Here is an 18411-nt window from a genome sequence, read left to right on the forward strand (position 1 = left end):
CATTCCCTTCGTCACACAACCATCCCATCTTCTCAATTGCCTGGAGACAATAGCCTAGTTTATATATTGGGAACCATTTGGAGATTATCTTCCAAGGCAGGAAGCCATTGGGCATCTTGTGGTAGAATATCTTTTTGTATGAATTGGTACCATCATGTGGGCATAAATATATATAAATAAATAAATAGTAAACTCCTGCCTTTAACACTATGTTGTGGTGAGCAGCGTGGGACTTCTTTGAAAAGTGAAAAAAATCAGCAGGGAGATTAAGGAAGGTGAGTATCAACCCCTCCCAAACACTGCAAAAAAATGTTTTGTCTCCCCCCCCCCACACCGCCGTAATCTTTTGTTTCACCCTGACCCATACACCCCACAATTGACTGAAAGAGAAATTTTTGGCATAGCCTTGTTTGTGTTAAATGGAATGGAAGATACTTCATGGGGTATTTTGTAGTGGTATGGAGCAGGGGCATAGCAGGGGCAGGGCAACAGCTGCCCCCCATCAAGTAAATAAATAAAAATACCTAACTAAAAGTAGAAATAATCAGAATATTTGAAATTGAAATGTTCACTGAAGTCACTTGGACGACGTTGTGGTGGATTCTAGCAATGCAGCTGGCAACCGGACTGAGCGATGGGTGTGGCTTCCACAAACTGACCAATCACATTGCAGGTAGCTTGGTTCTGCCCCCTGCCTGAATTGTATAAATCCTGGCGACGCCCATGGTATGGAGTGCTGCTTGGGAGCCAGAAAACTCTATCCAGGAGAACCAATTGTTTTTTGTACATAAGCAATACTTAGAAATCTGTGCAGGCAGGGCTGGTTTGCTGGGACCAAAAGGACTGTATTTTTACTGCTCTCTTTTTCAGCCTGCGTCTCGAAATGTGCAAGGAAGACAAAGTTGTTGCTACTTGTCTCCATAGTGACACCTTGACAGGATCCAGAGAAAACATTTTTACTTCAGCACCTAATGGATTTGCCTCTTGAGCAAAGCCACTCAAAGAGAAATACGCCAGAAATAGAAAAGCCATTCATTACGGTGCGTGGCTCATTGTGATATGCATTGCGTTGGACTGTGATAAGTGAGATTTAGCATAGTGGTTAGAAGTGTCAGAGAAAGAAAGTGTTTTCCCCTCGGCAGATTTGTTTAGCTTGCTGAATTCAGGGCTCATTTAAGTTCTGATATCAGATAAAATGCCACAGGAGAACATTTCATTTCTCAGTCAGCCTGATAAAGAGTGTATTTTCTTCTTCTTCTTTTTCTCCTTCTCCTTCTCCTTCTGCTAGATATTTAAACATTGTTGAATATGGTAACTATGTCCACATGGAAATAACTGTCATTTTGATTATTACTAGAAAGAACATAAATCAAAGGGATTTTGTAAAACCTGGGTGTGCGGGGGAGAGCTACAAAGGGGCTGAATGATTGAGATTGTGCTTCTGAAAATAGGGTTCATCTTTCAGGTCAACGCTGATGTACACGTTTCAGTCAGAGCTCCGATTCTGCAGCTCTGAAACTGGCAGCTCATTCAAGCAACCTGGAATGTTGGCATGTAGGAGAGACAAACTACATTGCATTTGTGGTGTTCCAATTGATTGCCATGTCCAGAGCTTGCTAATGCCTCCATTGATTTTACCTCTATGTGGGAGACACCCTAGCAGAGCTGAAATGCTTCTGTTGTGTCTGATAGTAACATGGCAAGTATCCCCACATGTCTGGCCATAAACTTTTATTTTATTTTAAAGGAAATGAGAATAACAGGTGCCCTGTTTATACTGACTGCACCCCCATGAGCTCATCTTGTTTGGCATAGGGATCATGTGGTATAACAGACCCTCCAAGTATCCTTATTTTCCAGGGACAATCCCAGATTTACAGAAGCCGTCCTGGTTTCTGATTTGATCCTGGAATGTCCTGCTTTTCCATAGGACATCCCTATTTTTAACAAAGAATTGTTGGAGGGCATGGAGTTATGCGGAGCCAAGGTGATAAGTAATTGTCCAACCTTTAGAATACACCTGAAGGCAGCCCTGTACAGGGAAGTTTTTTATGTTTAATGTTTGTTATGTTTTTATATATGTTGGAAGCTGCCCAGAGTGGCTGGGGCAACCTAGTTAGATGGTCAGGGTAAGAAGAAGAAGAAGAAGAAGAAGAAGAAGAAGAAGAAGAAGAAGAAGGAGGAGGAGGAGGAGGAGGAGGAGGAGGAGGAGGAGGAGGAGGAGGAGGAATAGGACATCCCTATTTTCATCAGTTATATGTTGCAGGGTATGGTATAAGCCAGGGGTCAGCAAACTTTTTCAACAGGGGGCCAGTCCACTGTCCCTCAGACCTTGTGGGGGACTGGACTATATATTTTTTTTTGGGGGGGGAATCAATGAATTCCTATGCCCCACAAATAACCCAGAGATGCATTTTAAATAAAAGCACACATTCTACCTATGTAAAAACACCAGGCAGACCCCACAAATAACCCAGAGATGCATTTTAAATAAAAGCACACATTCTACTATGTAAAAACATGCTGATTCCCAGAACGTCCGCGGGCCGGATTGAGAAGGTGATAGGGCCAGATCCGGGCCCCGGGCCTTAGTTTGCCTACCCATGGTATAAGCACTAGTTCTTGCCATTAATATCTTGACGGACTTTGTTGAGTGCAACATGCCTGGGTGGAAATTCAAAGAGAACTCTCTACACACAAACAAAGGAAATGAAAGAAGGTGTGCCCAAGCTGCTCACAGCTTTTGCAAATTTTTCTGCCAATTCTGTAAAAAAAGACCTCTCCTCTTCAGTGACTTTATTTTGGGGGTGGGGTGGGAGAGCAAGAATAAACTCATTGCAAAAACTCATTTGTTTTAATGCCAATAGATGGAGACTGTCTGATGTAACTTCTGAAACTCTGTGAGTAAAACATGTATTTATTTGCAAAGGTCTGTGATTTTTTCTAGCCTAAGTATTTTCACAAGGAACATTTCTTTAAAGGTGGATGGGGGAAGCTGCTAATCTAACCAAGTTTTAATGTGCTTGGTGCAATAAGGTAAAGGTAAAGGTACCCCTGCCCGTACGGGCCAGTCTTGACAGACTCTAGGGTTGTGCGCCCATCTCACTCAAAGAGGCCAAGGGCCAACGCTGTCCGAAGACACTTCCAGGTCACGTGGCCAGCGTGACATCGCTGCTCTGGCGAGCCAGAGCCACACACGGAAACGCCGTTTACCTTCCCGCTAGTAAGCGGTCCCTATTTATCTACTTGCACCCAGGGGTGCTTTCGAACTGCTAGGTTGGCAGGCGCAATATTGCCTCTTAAAATCTGTGTGGCACTTTGAAAATTCCGACTATGTTATTAGGTCAGAGTTGCTAGATTTTGCCTATACAGCAATTTTTAAAGACAAAATTAAGAGACAGGTGCTCAGGCAAAGACATCAGAGAAATTCCTTGCAATTGTTGTAGCATTGCGCATATAATTGTCACTGAATTTCAGCCAGTTGAAATCAAAATCTATGGTAAATTTGGGGAGACTTGCTCAGGGCAAAACTTCATGAAATGTGACAGCAGCAAAACAGGACAGCTGTGTCAATAAGAATAACGATATCCCTTAGAGCAGATTCGACACGGAGCAATGGATCCAAACTACAAGAAAGAAGATTCCACCTAAACATTAGGAAGAACTTCCTGACAGTAAGAGCTGTTCGGCAGTGGAATTTGCTGCCAAGGAGTGTGGTGGAGTCTCCTTCTTTGGAGGTCTTTAAGCAGAGGCTTGGCAACCATATGTCAGGAGTGCTCTGATGGTGTTTCCTGCTTGGCAGGGGGTTGGACTCGATGGCCCTTGTGGTCTCTTCCAACTCTATGATTCTATGATTCTAATTCGAGTTTGTAGTTAAGAAGGCACTTCACGATAGTCCCAATCTCTTTCTTTTAAAGAAAACATCTTAGAACCAAAGATGGAAAGCTGCCATCTATTGCCAGTAATATTGGTTAACAGTGAGAGGTACTATTTATTTAAATGTTACTGTACTTTTAGCATGCTTCCAGTTTCCTGGATGACTCTCATTCTGTTAAGATGAAGTCACCCTGGCTTTGGTGTTCCTGGGCATTGCTTGCGAGTTGCTCCATAGTCATATGAAACAAGCTACCGTATTTTTCGCCCTATAAGATGCACTTTTCTCCCTCCAAAAATGAAGGGGAAATGTGTGTGCGTCTTATGGGGCGAATGCAGGCTCCTTGGGTTCAGCGATAGCAACGCGAAGCCTCCGAAGCCTGCGCTCCGGAGGCTTTGCGTTGCTTCCGCTGGAGCCAGGAGAGTCTGCTCTTTGAGGCTGGCGGTGGGGAAAGCAGGGCTTCCCCCATGGCCAGCCCCAGAGGATGGGGGGCAGCAGGAAGGCGCGCGACACCATCCCGCTACTCTCCAACCCTCCTGTGGGCTTTTGCGGGAGATGAGGGAATTCCCCCACCTCCCTAAAAGCAGGCAAAAGCTGTGCGCTCTTTAAAGGGGCTCCGCGGCTTTTGCTGGCTTTTCTAGGAGGTGGGGGAATTCCCCCACCTCGTAGAAAAGCCCGCAGGAGCCGCGCACCCTTTGAAGAGTGCGCCCCTCTTGGGGGCTTTTCCCCGAGGAGGGAGAAGGGACTGACTGGCCGTTTCAGTCCCTTTTCCCTCCTGGTCAAAAAGCCCATAGGAGTCGCGCACGGCTCCTGTGAGCTTTTGCGGGAGGTGGGGGAATTCCGCCACCCCCCGCAAAAGCAGGGAGAAGGTCTTGGAGTAGCGCACAGAGCTGCGCGGGGGGGGGGGGGATCATATTTTTTCCCTTGATTTCCCCCCCTGAAAACTAGGTGCGTCCTATGGGCCGGTGCGTCCAATAGGGCAAAAAATACGGTACATTCTTTAATGCCACGATTGACTGTACTTGCAGGGCAGGGAAGGAACCTAGTTTTCCAGGAGGCAAGCTCTCTGAATAAGTTCCCCCATTTAATGCAATAAAGTATCAGAGACACTTTCGTGGATACAAATTTTTGATCAGTTTCACTGATCAAACACAGCACTATCCTAGCCTCAGTGTGCCTAAACCAGGGATCATTAAAACAAATGAGGATACACTTTCAGCCTTAAACTCTGATATATTAAAATGAACAACAGTCTGTGAAATGATGAAATAGCCAAGAGGAAATGGGGATACAAGCACAGATGGGTTACCATTAATTTTTTGTACCAATCAGCCCCCATAAACTGACTCCTCTGAAGAGGCCTTTAACAGTAATGCCCATTTCTGCGGGAGACACTGTCCTTGCAATTACATATAAAAGCGTGACAAGCTGCCAAATGGCTATAACTCAGAGAGCTGCCTACATAACTTTTGACTCAGATCATTAAAAGATAGCTCTGCAGCTCACATACAGGGATAAATTCTTACAGAGGAAGAGAGCATCATGTTAATCAGAAAAAAATAATCTATGTGGAAGATTGTTTGTTACTTTTTGTAGGGGGGGGGGAATCAGACCATACTCAGGGCTCTTTATTTTTAATGGTAGGGAAGGAGAGAGGAAAGAAAGGAAATTTGATTGGATCAAGTCAGTGAACTAAAACTGAACAGGCCAGAAGCTCATTTTTCGAAATCTTGGTACATCTTGTCTCTCATTAAGTCATGTTTTTGAGTCCTTTGGGCTAAGAAATGTGGCTGACGAACGGAAGTCTCCAGAAAGTTATTGGAGGAGTTGGGCCCATTGACAATGATGATATGCATAGTTCTCAGTGTGGCAGTAAACTTAAATCTGAGGTGTGCTGCTTGACCAAATGCTCATTCAAGGCAGTAAAATAGACAAAAAACCCCTGCATCGAGCCGATTAGATATCAGGAAGTTATCTAAATGTTTCCCATTTTTCCTAACATTTAGTTACAGTGGTACCTTGGGTTACAGACCCTTCAGGTTACAGACGCTTCAGGTTACAGACTCCGCTAACCCAGAAATAGTACCTCGGGTTAAGAACTTTGCTTCAGGATGAGAACAGAAATTGTGCTGCTGCAGCAGGAGGCCCCAATAGCTAAAGTGGTGCTTCAGGTTAAGAACAGTTTCAGGTTCAGAACAGACCTCCGGAACGAATTAAGTTCTTAACCTGAGGTACCACTATATTTTACTTGTATAGACAGGAGCCTTCCCTATAGTCTGAAGGCATGCAATCTTAACATTTCAGTGAGATTCAAGCTGTATAATTTGTACTTCCACAGAAACACAGGACTGTAGAGTTGGAAGGGACGATGAGGATCATCTAGTCCATGGGTAGGACTAGATCTGGCCCAATCACCTTCTAAATCCGCCCCTCAGACGGTCCGGGAATCAGGGTGTTTTTACATGAGTAGAATGTGTCCTTTTATCTAAAATGCATCTCTGGGTTATTTGTGGGGCCTGCCTGGTGTTTTTACATGACTAGAATGTGCTCTTTTATTTAAAATGCACCTCTGGGTTACTTGTGGGGCATAGGAATTCTTTCACTCCCCCCAAAAAATATAGTCCAGCCCCCCCACAAGGTCTGAGGGACAGTGGACCGGCCCCCTGCTGAAAATGTTTGCTGACCCCTGATCTAGTCCAACCCCCTGTAGTGCAGAATCTTTCACCCAACATGGAGCTCGAACCCGAGACCCTCAGATTAAGAGTCCCATGCTTTACCAACTGAGCTATATCTTCTGTAGAACAGTACTGGTGTAATGCGTCATGGAAAGAAGGCTGAGCAAGGCTTTCCCCGGGTGTTCTGCTCCTCAAAGGACACAATCTCCTTGCTGTAGATTGTTACATCCCCTGAAAAGCAGTATTTAAGTACCTTAAATAAATGAGTTAAATCATATAGCAGACAGCTCCTTCCAGGTGTAGAAAGTGAACAATCATGCAGAGCTCCTATATCCAGAAGTCACAATTTGGTTGCCTCTGGGAGAGGCAGCCCAACCACAGTGATTTACATGCAGTATACACTAGTGGCCAAAATTGTGGAAACCTTTTGGGAAAAGTGTGTTTCCAAGGTTTGATGGCTCATAACACCACTTTTTTGGAGCGATACGATGAAATTATATACCAATGGAAATATAATTTAATGAAGAATGTAATGCAGCAAAGCTTGTTCAAATATGTGTATTCCATCAAACGGTATAGCCAAATAACCAGAAAAAGGAAGCACAACTTGCTTAGGTTGATGTGCTCTCTAAACAGTCATGCTAACTGGCTACATTGAAATGAAGAAAGGGTAATGGTAAAGGGACCCCTGACCATTATGTCCACTCGTGACCAACTCTGGGGTTGCGGCGCTCATCTCGTTTTATTGGCCAAGGGAGCTGGCGTACAGCTTCCGGGTCATGTGGCCAGCATGAGTAAGCCACTTCTGGCGAACCAGAGCAGCGCACGGAAACGCCATTTACCTTCCCACGGAGTGGTACCTATTAATCTACTTGCACTTTGATGTGCTTTCAAACTGCTGGGTTGGTAGGAGAAGGGTAATGTTTATTTGTAACTGTTTTAAAGGTGTTTCCAGTAAAGCTTTGAAACTCATTCTTATGATGGGGAGCAAATTCATTTCTACTCTACAGAGGGTCCAGATCAGGAATTCTGCTGGCAGCATCTCTTAACACACGAGTTCATTCAAAAGGAAAAAAACTTTTGAGAACCTGAGTGGGGTGTGAGGTGGGGTCGCACAGCCATATGTTCAACGTTAACATATGCCCCTTGGCTAGCAACTGGTATTCTTCGAAAATGAATAAGCGGCAGAAAGACCCCAACCCCAGGTCTCTATTTAGTGATGAATCCTGTGACCCCCAAGGTAAGTCCCGTTGCTCTGTCCCAGCTCCTGCCAACCTGGCCGTTTGAAAGCACACCAGTACAAGTAGATAAACAGGTACCACTGCGGCGTTGTCCCATTGCACCAGAAGTGGTTTAGTCATGCTGGCCATGTGACCCAGAAAGCTGTCTGTAGACAAATGCTTATTCCCTCGGCCTGAAAGCGAGATGAGCGCCACACCCCATACTTGCCTTTGACTGGCCCAATGCCTCCTTTTTACAGCTTAATAGGCACCTATGGAACAGGTGGCATTATTCTCAGATAACTTGATTTCTTGTCTGCTCCTTGGTGGGTGTTTACCATACACTTGCACTCCTAATAGCAAACACAGGTAGTGTGTAGTGATATGAAGTTATTGTTCTGAGAAACAAGAAGAAAATGTTAGCATCTTTGTGTCAGGAGCTCAGCCTACACTCGAGTAGGACCCTGGTAGAGACACATGCCAGACTGGCATGTTCTCTCCTTCCTGGTCAATCGTTTGGGAGCTTTCTTCACCCCGAATATCACAGCGACCAATGCCAACCAACACTGGCACACTTAGGGATCTGCAGAGTTTGCGCATCATGCATAACAGACCTCGGCATTTTGGCTAATCTACTTTATTTACATATAAACACGCACGGAGCACTGCAGCATGGCTCCCTCTCTCTCTAGCATCAAACAGCAAAGAGAAAAAGAACAAAGGACAATAGACCCACTTCACAGAACACAGTAACACAAACATCCTGTTTCCGTCACTTCCCACTCTGTGGAGTCAAAACATATGCTATCATGTGATAGACAACAATCCCATGACTACAATCATGGAACAGGAATTCTATCACTTTGGGCAACCCTCACATTTTGCAGAAATGGAGGTGAAACCGTTAACAAAAAATAACCAAGAGTGCACCCTTCCAAACTACAGGAAAACATGATAATTGAGCATATGCAGTAGTTATGGAAGGCGGAGTAACATTGGAAAAGAAAAACACAAAACACTGGGAGAGGGAAGCAATAGAGGAAACAGCTGCCTGTAATTCCAAGCGTCAACACTCCAGCTAAGAGGATCTGCTACATCATTTTGTTGCAGGTCCAACACTCATTGGCTATTGCTGTTCTCACCCCAGTTGTGCATTATCTCATTTCCAGGAATTCTGGGATCATACCCTGGCTGCAAAGGGACGCGGGTGGCACTGTGGGTTAAACCACAGAGCCTAGGGCTTGCCAATCAGAAGTTCGGCGGTTCGAATCCCTGTGACGGGATGAGCTCCTGTTGCTCAGTTCCTGCTTCTGCCAGCCTAGCAGTTCGAAAGCACGTCAAAAGTGCAGGTAGATAAATAGGTACTGCTCCGGCGGGAAGGTAAACGACATTTCCATGTGCTGCTCTGGTTTGCCAAAAGCGGCTTAGTCACGCTGGCCACATGACCCAGAAGCTGTGCCAATAAAGCAAGATGAGTGCCGCAACCCCAGAGTCGGTCACACTGGACCTAATGTTCAGGGGTACCTTTACCTTTACCTTACTCTGGCTGCAGGGGTCCATCATTTTGGCCCATCTCCTTTCAGTTCTGCTTTGTGTTGGAGGGGAAATTACAGGAGATTTCACATCAATAGATTCACTTCTGAGGGAATTTTGTCTAGATTGCTTCCAGCGAGTGGGCTACCGCCGCACATCCATTACAAATAAATAATAATGTAACTGAGTTTATAGAAGTCATGCACTCAAGGGGAATTGTGTCTGTTTAATAGACACAATTTACTACAGTAGTTGATGGAGTTAGAAATTACATTTCTGCCTCCGCATAATTCCCACCTTCTTGCCTGTGGTATGGCATGGGATAACTTTCCACTATTGAATGCTATATAATGTCTAAATCAGCAACAACAAAGAGAAAGTTAGGGAAATGGAAACATGTGCCTGTAGCTTGGAATAGAAGTGATGAAAGGACGCACAATTAAGCTAATTGCCTGCGAACTACACAACAGTGATTCATATCTACATTATACTACATAGAGAGAGGACTGTGCTTCTGAATGAGAAATATGATGTGCAATTAAGCTGACTGCAGATAATAAGAAAGACACAAGGTGCAGCAGTGATTTGAATCTGCGTTACACAAACGGGATATCTGCTTCTGCAGATAAGTATTTTGAAATACACTCATCCAAGAACCCAGAAATAAAGGAAGAGATTTCAAATACCTGTATCAGTTAGTGGCTGTATACCTGCCTGATAGCTTCTTTCTGATAGACAGAGCTGATCAGTGCGGCTGTATACATTTAAATTCATATTAATTAACCTAGCTGACACACTAAGTCTCATTTTTAATTAATGCTGAAAGTTTCTTGGGCTTTTCTTCGCAATGAAATATTAGCATATAGCTGATTAACCTTGTGCCATTTCCTTTGCTTTTGTTGGGTTTTTAAAATGTGATTTCTACAGTTTGACTGTGGAACTTTTCATGAAAGAAATCCATTCATCGGAACGCTTCCTTTAGATAAATTAATCTGGAAAGTACCTGGAAAGCCGAAGGTGCGGAAAGGTGTGGCTGGAAGCCTTTTCAGAATACCGCTTCTGACTGTTTCGCTGTCTCCAAACATCTGTCATAATGCTCTGAACCATGTAGATGGACACCAGCAAATCATAGAGTAGATCCATTGAAATCAATGGGCTCAAGTTGGCCAGGACTAAATTTAAGACATTGGTTTCAATGCGAATTCATAGAATACCACCTTAGGTAAAGGTAAAGGGACCCCTGACCATTAGGTCCAGTCGTGGCCGACTCTGGGGTTGTGGCACTCATCTCGCTTTACTGGCCGAGGGAGCCGGCGTACAGCTTCCGGGTCATGTGGCCAGCATGACTAAGCCACTTCTGGAGAACCAGAGCGGCACACGGAAACGCCGTTTACCTTCCCGCTGGAGCGGTACCTATTGATCTACTTGCACTTTGACGTGCTTTCGAACTGCTAGGTTGGCAGGAGCAGGGACCGAGCAACGGGAGCTCATCCTGTCACGGGGTTTTGAGCCGCCAACCTTCTGATCAGCAAGTCCTAGGCTCTGTGGTTTAACCCACAGCGCCACCCACATCCCTAGAATACCACCTTAGAGTGGACAAAATTTTTGGTTTTCTTTTCTTCCTTGGGTCAGACACTCATGTTCTTTCAAAACAGTGAGGAAGTATTCAGCCTGTCTTAGACATCTGTTCACACTTCCGACAGCGTGGTTTCAATAAGTGTTATCTGAGCAAACTATTGGAGAAGAATATAAGAAACCCACTGGATCTGACCAAACGGTTCATTTATATTTCTGAGAAGGACCGAAAGTCCATTTCTGTTTCAAGCTGTCAGGCAGGGCATGAAAGCAACAGCAAAGTGGGAAATGCAAAGATCAGTCACCCACGGGAAATCATAGCTGCAGGTTGATTTTTAGGAGAAATGTGGTGGCCGCTAGAATCTTGGTAAATACTCTCAGCAGCAGGAATCGAAAAGAAATGAGGTAGGCAGAGGGTAAATTACCCTGGAACAGAGAAACCAAGAGCTGCTGAATATTTCAAAACTAAACAGAAATCAGCATGCGCACAAACAAAACAGGGTAAAGTTAGGGAAGATCAGTCTAATTTGACAAATCAACAGCAAACTGACGAGAACATATACTCATGCTCTGCTAACTTCAGATTTGTGTTCTGAGTATATGTCAGAGAGGAAGCATTGAAAAAGTTATCTGCAATCATAATCTTAAGAGTTCAGTGTAGTGATTCTTTCTTTTTCTAAATTTTATTATGTTTATTCATATGCTGACAAACATATATGACATGCAAACAAGTAACAAATAAAAGTAACAAAAAAAGAAGAAAAATAAGTGGGGATAAAAATAAACATATATCTCAAAAATAGGTGTTATATGTACCCAAATATTCATATCCATTTATTTATTTATTTACTTCCTTCATCCCCTATGCGGGTCTGAGATCCACCTTAGTAATCTTTTTCCATTTGTCTTCTTATTAATTCTCTTTGTAATTCCTTCTATTTGTCTTTTTCTAATCAGATATCAATTTGCAGAAGTTAATTAAAACAAGTCCAAGCAGTTATATGTGGGCATTGCTTTTTCACATAGTCACTATATTTTTCCCAGTCCTTTTGAAATTTTTGCTTGCTGTGGCCCCTGATCGCCTCAGTCATTGTTGCTAATTCCACATTGTAGTGATTCTTTCTTTCTTTCTTTCTTTCTTTCTTTCTTTCTTTCTTTCTTTCTTTCGTCATACCTTCAGGCTTTTGCAGTGGAAGTCCTACATCTCTGAACCACAGATAGCAAGGAAAATACACGAGTGCCATTGGGGGCATGTGATGGATATAGGAAACCTGCCACTGTACTGAATCACTTTTACATTCCTCTATGTTTTCAACATCCCTTGTACAGCCACAAGAAAAATAAACACTTTTCCCACAATGCATCATCGCCTAAGATATCAAGCAAGAAATATAGAAATCATCTGACTAATGTTGAGGATAATTCCTGTCCCTTTTTGAAATAGCGAAGCAGGAGCCATAAAATAATGGAACTGCAAGGGTGCTTAAAAATGGAAACTCATAATATTTCTTACTGGAGCTGCAAGTTTTAATTAGCCAAATATATGTACTTTTTAAAAGCCTTCGGCCCCTTCAACCTGCCTTAAAAAAAATCTGTTAAAACAACGTGATAAAAACTGCAGCCATAAAACAACAATCTATTTTAAAAGGCAATTGGTCAGCACTATGGGAAAATTAGGCGTACCTACTTTACTATTATTATTATTTTACTAGCTATATAAATTATTTTGCCCCTCCTGAAAATTCCACAGACATTACTCAAAGTAGGTTTTGAACTTTGTTTGAGTTTAAATTTCTGCAGCAAGGCTAATTCAAGTTCAGGGGAAAGTAAGAACACTGTCCAACCATCTCGTCCTCTGTCGTCCCCTTCTCTTTGTGCCCATCTTTCCAAACATCAGGGTCTTTTCCAGGGAGTCTTCTCTTCTCACGAGGTGGCCAAAGTATTGGAGCCTCAGCTTCAGGATCTGTCCTTCCAGTGAGCACTCAGGGCTGATTTCCTTCAGAATGGATAGGTTTGATCTTCTTGCAGTCCATGGGACTCTCAAGAGTCTCCTCCAGCACCATAATTCAAAAGCATCAATTCTTCAGCGATCAGCCTTCTTTATGGTCCAGCTCTCATTTCTATACATCAGTATTATTATGGGGGGGGGGGGGCTGTGCAACTTTGTTTTCTACAGTGTTGCTTAGTTTCCATTCCTTCTTCATCCCCCAGGTCCAGACCTGGATCTTCTATCTTCTAATGCCACCACTGATTTTTTTACCCATTTGTCTTGTTGGCTTTATCTTGACACAGCAGAGACTCCTTAGTTCCTCTGTGTGACCATTAAAATGTTTGGCCTCCAAGAATGCCTGTCATTCATGGGTAGCATTGGTGAGAGGGGCTGGAGTCAACAGATTACAGGGGAGGAAGAAATGAAATATGGTTTGATATGGAGGCAGCACTGGGCAGGGTAAGGCAGCTGAAAAGTTATATTGAGGAGCAAGAGGAATCAATAGTAGAGATAAGAGAACTTCCTGTTTTCTGTTCCCTTATTGATCCATTGATTCACTTTGACCAAGTGCTGCTAAATGCCGTTTTAGCTAAAACAACCCCTCAATTTAGTTCCAGAAATCTGGGCATCCAGGTTTCAGTCCCTTCAGGCTATTTGTGTTTTTTCTTCACCTCCACTTTACCAATGTACTATCATGCTTATAATAATAATAAAATATTGCACAAACAAACAAAAAGCAACGTTACCATGATTGTGTATATGACTGCATCAATACTGGGCTCATATGGTGTTTTACTGTTGAGAAGAGACCTCCAGAGGTACATTTCCTGAGCCCTATGTGTTTCAAATATAAATCCTTCTTCCATGGCACTCTTGGGCACCACTGTCTTAAGTCTCTGGTCTCAAACTGTTGCAAACTCACATCAGATTTCCTTTTTTTGAAGTGCCGTACCGCATTGGCAGTATAGTGTGTTTGAGGGAGCTGTGACTCTATATGGGCAATTGCTTTCTCAAACGTGTGGAATATTTCATACGAAATTGTTGGTATTATATAATAATAATAATAATAATAATAATAATAATAATAATAATAATAATACATTTATACCCTGCCCATCTGGCTGGGTTTCCCCAGCCACTCTGGGTGGCTTCCAACAGAATATTAAAATACAATAGTCTATTAAACATTAAAAGCTTCCCTAAACATCTGAATAGCACCAGCCAAGCCCATCCTGCTTGGAGGCTGTGTGAGTTTAATTTTCTCCATTGGCTGTTACATCCATCCCACTGGGAGACAGAGCTGGATGGATACACTGGCATGGTAAGTTAACTTCTGGAAGGAGCAGGTCAAGGATGCAGAGAGGCACTTGGGCAAACTCCTGAAACAATTTTCTTTGTGTAAAACACAGGAAAGGGCACTGTTCTGCTGATTTCCTTCCAATGGATTGCTTACTGCCATTAGTTGCCGCTTTAGTACTGTTAAGTCTTTCTTGCGTGCGGCAGACCCTTGTAGGTCATGGAAGGCTGCCTTGGTATTTGGGTTAATTACTCCAGCTGGGAGCCATTCAACATGTAGCTGACAAGCTGGGGAAACAGATGCTGAAGGAGTCTGGAGCTAAAAAGGAGTTGGCAATGGGGAGATGGAGATGCTTTGGTGAGTGACAGTTTCAGGTTAGATCCCGGAAGACTCTTCAGGCAGAAGGCTCTATGGAAGCTTTTGAAGACCCCCTAAACCAGAGAAAGACTTGCGATAAGTGCTAGGATTATTTGTAGGTACAAATATATTAGTGGAAGAACATATCTGAGAAGATTTGGAGAGGAACAGACGGATGCAATCTTCCTTGCTTTCTCAAACCATATTGTGGAAGCCGTGAGTCTGGCAGTTGAGCAAAAGTCCCCATGTTGTGAGCATGGAAGAAAGGAAAAAGAACCAAAGCAAGATGTCAGTAGGGTTTGAGCTCGGTGGACTGTGATCATTTTGAAATCAACTGTAGTTGGCTTGCTATTGGCCCAAAGCATTTTCGCCTCTTCAGTGAAAAGTCAAAGTGATGACTAGCTGCTCTGGATCAAAGCTTGGTCTTCAAAATGTCACACAGGGAGAGAGATTAGAGGCAAGAGTACAATGCTGGTCCTGAGTTGACCCCCAAACCTAATATTCTACCACCTTATTTGCAAATATGAGTGCTACTTTTTGGAAAGGTACCTGAGATGAGCCCCAGGTGCGTGTTATTAGTAGCAATTTGTGCACAGGGTGCAAGGAAACTAGCTCAAAGAGTTCCAAATGAGGATGGACAAGACATTCGGGGCTATAAGTAACTTTTCTCTCCTAGTTGTTCCATGCTGCAAGGGCTCAATAAATCATCCAGGTCGAGGTGCTGTGGATTAAATACTTTTTGAAACCCAGATAAAAGCTAGAGCTGAATGCTTGTTGTCATGCATACACACATCAATTCATAAGAGAATTGCAATGTTTCAGTACTGTGGGAAAATTCACACACAAGAAAACCTTTTCTAAGAGACTTTAAAATCATCACACACTTTGTGCATTTTCCTTTGATGGTGCCTAGAAAAGCTTTCTCGTAGCAAGCCATGGTTTAACTCAGGATCTCTGGTGTCATTTGTAGAAAGGTTTGTAGATTCTATATGGGACAAGTGCTGCCCCATTTGCAGAAACATTAAATGGGAGAAAAGGGAACACCATCCTCCTTGCCAAAATACTGTTTCTTGGTGTTGAGTGACAGGAAGCAGAGGAGGGACCGTTGGTCCCAGGAATTCAGGAAGATGACAAGAAGAGGTGGGTAGACCAGATGGTATAGTGGCCTCTAGCACAGGAATAAGAAACTTGTGGCCCTCCAGATGTGGTAAGACTCTAATTCCCATGTGCTCCAGATAGCACGACCAATAGTGAGGGATGATGGGAGTTGTAGTCCAGCAACATACAAAAAGCTACAGATGATGGGAGTTGTAGTCCAGCAACATACAAAAAGCTACAGATGATGGGAGTTGTAGTCCAGCAACATACAAAAAACTACAGTTTCCCTACTCCTGTTCTAGCAATTTGCTTTGTTACAAACTGAAGGTTACGCCAGTTATTGGAAGCCACTGCACAGCCTGGGCTGCTCACCCATTTCCCCCACCTCCTTAGCTTCAGAGTGCCTTTAAGCCCTTCCCAGCTTGGGATTCCTCAGCAACTGGACCTTGGAACTAGGGAGTGCAGCAGAGAAGGATGGTGCCTGGATCCTGAGTCAAATCAGGACTACTAGGAGGAATTTGGGCCTCAGTCAAAGCAAGTTGGCAGCGTGATTGCAGACCCTCCAAGTGTCCCTGCTTTCCAGGGACAGTCCCAGATTTACAGAAGCTGGCCCTGTTTTCTGATTTGATTCCGGAATGTCCTGCTTTTCCTTAGGACATCCCTATTTTCATCAGATAAATGTTGGAAGGTATGGAGTTATGCTACCCCTGAGGCAAGGAAATAAGTAACTATACAACATTTAGAATAAAAAAATCCCTTCCAGTAGCACCTTAAAAGGTAAAGGTACCCCTGCCCGTACGGGCCAGTCTTGACAGACTCTAGGGTTGTGCGCCCATCTCACTCAAAGAGGCCGGGGGCCAGCGCTGTCCGGAGACACTTCCGGGTCACATGGCCAGCGTGACATCGCTGCTCTGGCGAGCCAGAGCCGCACACGGAAACGCCGTTTACCTTCCCGCTAGTAAGCGGTCCCTATTTATCTACTTGCACCCGAAGGTGCTTTCGAACTGCTAGGTTGGCAGGCGCTGGGACCGAACAGCGGGACCGCACCCCGACACGGGGATTCGAACCGCCGACCTTTTGATCGGCAAGCCCTAGGCACTGAGGCTTTAACCCACAGCGCCACCCGCGTCCCAGTAGCACCTTAGAGACCAACTAAGTTTGTTATTGGTATGCGCTTTCGTGTGCATGCACACTTCTTCAGATATTTCTTCAGATACTTTGATATCTGAACAAGTGTGCACGCCCACGAAAGCTCATACCAATAACAAACTTAGTTGGTCTCTAAGGTGCTACTGGAAAGAATTTTTTTATTTTGTTTCGACTACGGCAGACCAACACGGCTACCTACCTGTAACTACAACATTTGGAAGACATTTGAAGGCAGCCTTGTATAGGGAAGTTTTTTCAATATTTAATGCTTGATTATATTTAAATATAAAGCGATGCGGGTGGCCTAGGACTTGCCGATCAGAAGGTCGGCGGTTTGAATCCATGCAACTGGGTGAGCTCCCGTTGCTCGGTCCCTGCTCCTGCCAACCTAGCAGTTTGTCAATGTGCAAGTAGATACTGCCAACCTAGCAGTTTGTCAATGTGCAAGTAGATAAACAGGTACCGTTCCGGTGGGAAGGTAAACGGTGTTTCCATGTGCTGCTCTGGTTCACCAGAAGCAGCTTAGTCATGCTGGTCACATGACCTGGAAGCTGTATGCCGGCTCCCTCGGCCAGTAAAGTGAGATGAGCACCGCAACCCCAGAGACGGTCACGACTGGACCTAATGGTCAGGGATCCCTTTACCTTTACCTTTATATTTTAATATATGTTGAAAGCCACCCACAGTGGCTGGGGCAACCCAGTCAGGTGGACAGGCAAGAGGAAGAAGGAGGAGGAGGAGGAGGAATAGGGTGCCCCTATTTTCATCAGAGAAATGCTGGAGGGTATGTGATTGTAGATCTACCCCATTCACTGTTTGACCTCTGCTCAGGTATGGCAGAATAATCTGCAATGGTTGGTGAAGTTTTCACTAGACAAGTTTTCACCTGTTGTGCCTTTTGCTGCTCCCTGTATTGATCCTGCTTCACTTAAAATGTGTTGGAGAGTTATGCCCCACAATGACTGGAATGCTACAGGTTTGTAAAAGGTCCCTGCTGTTTCCCACATAACACTTAGGTTTCCCCATGGTCCTTAAAGACAGACCCTGCACTTATGGCAAACTAAAATGTGTTGACTTTGCTATACAAAACTAAGATGAGAAGGGCTTAGAAAATGGGGAGTCTATCCACTTTTCTGTTAACCTAGAATCCATTTTGCACATCGTAAAGGAGCAATAAAAGGACATAAAAGCAATAAAGAGTATAAGCAACTTTTTCCCTTGCAGTTTACCTTGGGAAGAAGATTTTTTATTGCCATAAAGACTGAGGAAGATTGATTTTCGTTTGTCCCAATACATAATCGCTTTTGCAGTAAAACAGCCACTTGGTGTATTGATGTAATCATTATTTTCTGGATTAAACATCCCTTTCCTCCATAAATTTGTTTCCCTTATCACCAATTCTGTTAAGGAAATTATCAAAGTCATCAAAATGCAATTCAGAGCGATACCTGCTAAGTGTTTTAGCTGTTCCTCCATACACAAATATATTTTCAAACTTTTTGCAGAGAGAACATTTGATGCCAGGGAGATGAGTTCTAACCCAGAACTTTCCCTTATATGCTTGTTCTATATGTGAAATCCCTTCAAATATTTGAAGACTGTTATGTCTCCCCTTAATCACCTCTTCTCCGGCCTTTATGTGC

The sequence above is a fragment of the Podarcis tiliguerta genome (assembly GCF_965153285.1).
Source record: "Podarcis tiliguerta genome assembly, chromosome: 7".
Taxonomy (NCBI): domain Eukaryota; kingdom Metazoa; phylum Chordata; class Lepidosauria; order Squamata; family Lacertidae; genus Podarcis; species Podarcis tiliguerta.